The sequence below is a fragment of the Mirounga leonina genome, unplaced genomic scaffold (genome assembly GCF_011800145.1).
Source record: "Mirounga leonina isolate KUSES-001 unplaced genomic scaffold, KU_Mleo_1.0 Mir_176, whole genome shotgun sequence".
NCBI classification, from domain to species: domain Eukaryota; kingdom Metazoa; phylum Chordata; class Mammalia; order Carnivora; family Phocidae; genus Mirounga; species Mirounga leonina.
In genome coordinates, this window is record NW_023270454.1 from 3107675 (window position 1) to 3113674 (window position 6000).

Below are 6000 nucleotides of genomic sequence, written 5' to 3' on the forward strand. Positions count from 1 at the left end.
AAGCCATGAGGGTTGTGCCCCCACCGAACTCTGCTAGAACATCAATTCCCTGAATGTGCCTAAGTGTTCGGGTAACTCCAGTTTGGGCCCAGCCCTACCCCAGTCTGGGCACACACAGACCTTTGAGGTGGGGAAGCCCGAGAACCCTGAGAATAAACTCTATACCATTATCCTGCCAGGACTGGAACATGGGTGTGGTGGGAGGAGAGCTGAAGATGAAGATAGGGCCGAAGGTCCACACTCGTGACCTGCAATGCAATGGCACATGACATAGAACCTATCTGCCACCTCAGCTCTAACCCATCTCCCACCCCCACCCACGTCCATTGGTGAGAAGGAGGCCCACCCAAACACAGGGATGCACAAGGATACCCCTTCTTCTCACTCTCTGTACTTGGGAACATCAGCCTATAAGTAATAGAAATATTCATACACCCACAAAATAAGGGGGAAAAGTGGGCACTTTAGAAGTTTCTGGCCATTAGATCCTGGAAAGCTCAAGTTGCATATGAGGGAGAACCAGAACCCACCCAGGCCATCCCCAGAGGTGAGCTTGTTTGTCTTCCCCCTTTGTGTTCGTACTCACTCTATGGTTGCCTGCTCCCATTCAGGCAACCCATGCAATCAGACTAGTAAGTACATTTCAAAAGGTTCTACATGCTCATAGAAATATATACAAAAACATACAAATAGGAAGATGCACATCTTATAGCATTAATAGATATAAGTAAATGCAAGCATGCCAACATGGCTGCATCTTACAATATAACAAATACAAGTAAAAAGTGCAATTCTATTAGAATGAAGTTCCATGAATTGAAAAGAATGACACCCTAAAACAACTCACAGTACACATATGAACATTTACAGGCACCTTAAACCTAATACTGCAGGTTCGCTTCCAGACCACCCCAATAAAGCAAATATCGCAATAAAGCGAGTCAAATGAATCTTTTGGTTTCCCAGTGCATACAAAAGTCATATCTGCACCACACTGTAGTCTATTAAATGTGCAATAGCATTATGTTTAATAACCATGTATTAAGTTAAGAAATACTTTATTACTAAAAAAATGCCAACCATCATCTGAGCTTTCAGCGAGTTGTAATCTTGCCGGTGGAGGCTCTTGCCTCACTGTTGGTGGCTGCTGACTGATCAGGGTGGGGGTTGCTGAAGGTGGGAACAGCTGGGGCCATTTCTTAAAATAAGACAACAGTGAAGTTGGCCACACGGATGGACTCTTGCTTTCATGAATGATTTCTCTGTATCACCGCGATGCTGTTCCATAGCATTTTACTCACAGTAGAACTTCTTGCAAAATTGGCCAGTCCTCTCCAGCCTGCCGCTTCTCTATCAACTAAGTTTATGCAATGCTCTAAATCTTCTGTTACCATCTCAACAATCTTCCCAGCGTCTTCCCCAGGAGTAGATTCCATCTCAAGCAACCCCTTTCTTTGCTCATCCATGAGCAGCAACTCCTCATCTGTTAGTTTGATCATGAGATGGCGGCCATTCAGTCCCATCTTCAGGCTCCACTTCCTGTTCTAGTTCTCTCGCTCTTTCCCCCACACTTCCTCCTTTGAAGTCTTGAACCCGCCAGAGTCATCCATGAAGGTTGCGATCGAATTCTTCCAAGCTCCTGTTCATGTTGATATTTTGACCTCTTCCCATGAATCACGAATGTTCTTAGTGGCACCTGGAATGGCGAATCTTTGCCAGGTTTTCAATTTGCTTTGCCCAAATCCATCAGAAGAATCACTATCTATGGCAGCCACCGCCTTACAAAATGTATTTCCTAAATAATAAGACTTGGAAGTCGAATGCCTCCTTGCTCCCCGGGCTGCAGCATGGCTGCCGTGTCAGCAGGAAACAGCCATCGTCTCGTTCTACTTCTCCATCAGAGCTCGTGCGTGACCAGGTGCATTGTCGGTGAGCAGTCGTGGTTCGACAAGAAGATTTTTTTCGGAGCGGTAGGTCTCCACAGGGCACCTAAAGTATTCAGGACACCACGTAGTGATCCCAAGTGCTGCCACCGAGGCTTTGTTGTTCCATTCACGGAGCACAGGCAGAGTGGCACGAACACGACTCTCCAGGGCCCTGGGACGTCCAGAATGGTCAATGAGCGCTGGCCTCGACTTCAAGTCACCAGCTGCCTCAGCCCCTGACAAGACAGTCAGCCCACCCTTGGAAGCTTTGCAGCTGGGCACTGACGTCCCCCCGGCCGCTGAGGGCCCTAGCTGGCGTCTTCTTCCAGTAGAGGCCGTTTCATCCACATTGGAAACCTGCTGCGCCGCGTAGCCTCCTTCATCACTTACCCCGCTGGGTCTCCCGCAGAACTTGCTGCAGCATCTACCCCAGCCCTGGCCACCTCCCCTCGCACCCTGATGTTACAGAGGCGGCGTCTTCCCTTACACCTCTCGGACCCACCTCTGCCAGCTCCCGACGGTCCCCCTGCAGCTTCCTCCCTGCTCTCAGCCTTCGCCCAACCGAAGCGAGTCAGCGCCTGGCTCAGGGTCAGGCTTTGGCTTAACGGAACGTCGTGGCTCGTTTGCTCTTCTAGGCCGACCCCTCAGACCTTCGGCGCGTCCGCAGTGAGGCTGTTCCGCTCTCTTATCGTTCGCGTGTTCACCGCGAGGCACTTTGAATTTCCTCCAACAACTTTTCCTTTGCATTCTCGCCCCGGCCCACTGTTTGTTGTGTGGCCTAGCTTTTGGCCCATCTCAGCTTTCCTCACCGAGCTTAATCATTTCTAGCTTTTGATTTAAAGTCTAAATAAGGGAATGAAGGTATCTGATAGGCTTCATGGAGGGTGAAAAGGTATTTGGCTTAAAATTAAACAAAATTCTGATTTATAAAAAATACCTCAAAGGGGCGCCTGGGTGGCTCAGTCAGTTGAGCATCTGACTCTTGAATTTGGCTCAGGTCATGAACTCAGGGTCATGAGATTGAGCCCGGAGTGGGGTTCTGTGCTCAGTGGGGACTCTGCTTGAGATTCTCTCTCTCTCCCTCTGCCCCTCCCCCTGCTCTCTCTTTCAAACAAATAAATAAAATCTTTTAAAAAATACCTCAAAATAAGAAGGTGTATCCATAATAAGATTTTCTATATGAAAACAAGAGTCAACATCATTCCTAATCATGAAACATTAGAGGCCTTCCCGGTGAAATCAAATCAAGACCAGAACACCTGCCTTTTCTAAGCACCCTGAGCACCATTCTTTCAGTTCTGGATGAAGCAACATGCTTGAAATAGAAGTGAGGCAGGACCAGTGCAAAGGGGCAGAAGTCATCATCACTGTAGATAAGAGTATAGATTTAAAACACCCTAAGAGGGGCGCCTGGGTGGCTCAGTCGTTAAGCATTGGCCTTCAGCGCAGGTCATGATCCCAGGGTCCTGGGATAGAGTCCTGCATTGGGCTTCCTGCTCAGAGGGGAGCCTGCTTCTCTCTCTCCCCCTCTGCCCCTCCCCCCTGCTCATTCTCTCTCAAATAAATAATAAATAAATATCTTTAAAAATAAAACACCCTAAGGTTTAAACTATAATACTTAAAAGTGAATATATGTCTTGATGAATGTTAAAAACATAGCAGAAACAACATGGAACATTTCCAGAATAGATCACATATTAGGCCACAACACCAGCCTCAGCAAATTCAAAAAGATCGAAGTCATACCATGTGTCTTTTCTGACCACATCACTATGAAACTAAAAGTCATCCACAAGAAAAAAAAATCTAGAAAGACCACAAACACATGGAGGCTAAATAACATGATATTAAATAGTGAATGAGTTAACCAGGAAATAAAAGAGGAAATGAAAAATTGAATGAAAAAGCAACGGTCTAAAGCCTCTAGGATGCAGCAAAAGTGGTTCTAAGAGGGAAATATAGAGCAACACATGCCTACCTCAAGAAGCAAGAAAAATCTGGGAAGGGAAGGAAAAATAAAATAAGATAAAAACAGAGAGAGAGGCAAGCCATAAGAGACTCTTAACTGTAGAGAACAAACTGAGGGTTGCTGGAGGGAGGTGGACCCGGGGATGAGCTAAATGGGTGATGGGAATTAAGGAGTGCACTTGTTGTGATGAGCACTGAGTGTTGTATGTAAGTGAATTCTACCCCGAAACTAATTCTACACTATATGTTTTTTTATTATGTTCAGTTAGCCACTGTACTAAACTATATGTTAACTAACTTGAGTTTACATAAAAATTTGGAAGAAAAAGAAGCAAGAAAAATCTCAAATAAATAACCTAAACTTACACCTAAAGAAGCTACAGAAAGAACCACAAACAAAACCTAAAATGAGTAGAAGGAAGGAAATAATAAAGATTAGAACAGAAATAAATCATATAGAAACAACACACAATAGAACAAATCAATGCAAACAGGACCTGGCTCTTCAGAGAAAATCAATAAATTTGGCAAACTTCTAGCCAGATTTATCAAGAAAAAAAGAGAAAGGACTCATTAATAAAGTCATAAATGACAGAAGAGAAATAACAACCAACACCACAGAAATACAAAGAATTATAAGAAAATATTACAAAAAACTATATGCCAACTAATTGGACAACCTGGAAAAAATGGATAAATTCCTAGAAACACATAAACTACCAAGACTGAAACAGGAAGAAATAGAAAACTTGAACAGACAATCAAATAGCAAAGAAATTGAATCAGTAATCAAAAAATTCCCAACAAACAAAAGTCCAGGCTTCACAGGCAAATTCTAACAAATGTTGAAAGAAGAGTTAATACCTATTCTTCTCAAACTGTTCCACAACATAGAAAGGGAAGGAAAACTTCCAAATTCATTCTATGAGGTCAGCATTACCCTGATACCAAAACCAGATAAAGACACTACAAAAAAGAGAGAACTACAGGTCAATATCTCTGATGAACATAGATGCAAAAATCCTCAACAAAATACTAGCAAACTGAATCCAACAATACATTGTAAAAAATCATTCACCATGATTAAGTGGGATTTATTCCTGGGTTGCAAAGGTGGTTGAATATATCACATCAATAAGAGAAAGGATAAGAACCATATGATCATTTCAACAGATGCAGAAAAAGCATTTGACAAAGTACAACATCCATTCATAACAAAAACCCTCAAAGGGGCTCCTGGGTGGCTCAGTCTGCCTTCAGCTCAGGTCATGATCCCAGGGTGCTGGGATTGAGTTCCATCTGGGGCTCCCTGCTCGGCGGGAAGCCTGCTTCTCCCTCTCCCACTCCCCCTGCCTGTGTTTCTGCTCTGGCTATCTCTCTCTGTGTCAAATAAATAAAATAAAATAAAATAAAAACCTCAACAATGTAGATTTAGAGGGAACATACCTCATCATAATAAAGACCGTATATGAAAACTCAGTTAACATCAACCTCAATGGGGAAAAACTAAGAGGTTTTCCTCCACAGCCAGGAACAAGACAAAGATGTCTATTCTCACCACTTCTATTCAACATAGTACTGGAAGTCCTAGCCACAGCAATCAGAAAACAAAAAGAAACAAAATACATCCAAATCAGTAAGGAAGAAGTAAAACCCTGACTATTTGCAGATGACATGATACTATATAGAGAAAACCCGAAAGACTCCACCAGAGGTGCCCAGGTGGCTCAGTTGGTTAAGCGTCTGACTTGGTTTCAGCTCAGGTCATGATCTCAGGGTCCTGGGATCGAGCCCCAGGTTGGGCTACATGCTCAGTGTGGAGTCTGCTTGTCTGTCTCACTCTGCTCCTCCTTTCTCTCTCTCTCTCTTTCTCTGAAAGAAATAAAATCTTTTAGAAGAAAAGAATCCACCAAAAAATTGCCAGAAGTGATAAACAAATTCAGAAAGGTCTCAGGATACAAAATCAATGTACAGAAATCTGTTGTATTTCTATACACCAATAATGAAGCAGCCAAAAAAGAAATCAAGGGATTGATTCCCTTTACAATTGCACCAAAAATAACAAGGTACCTAGGAGTAAACCTAAAAAAGAGGTGGAAGATCTGTA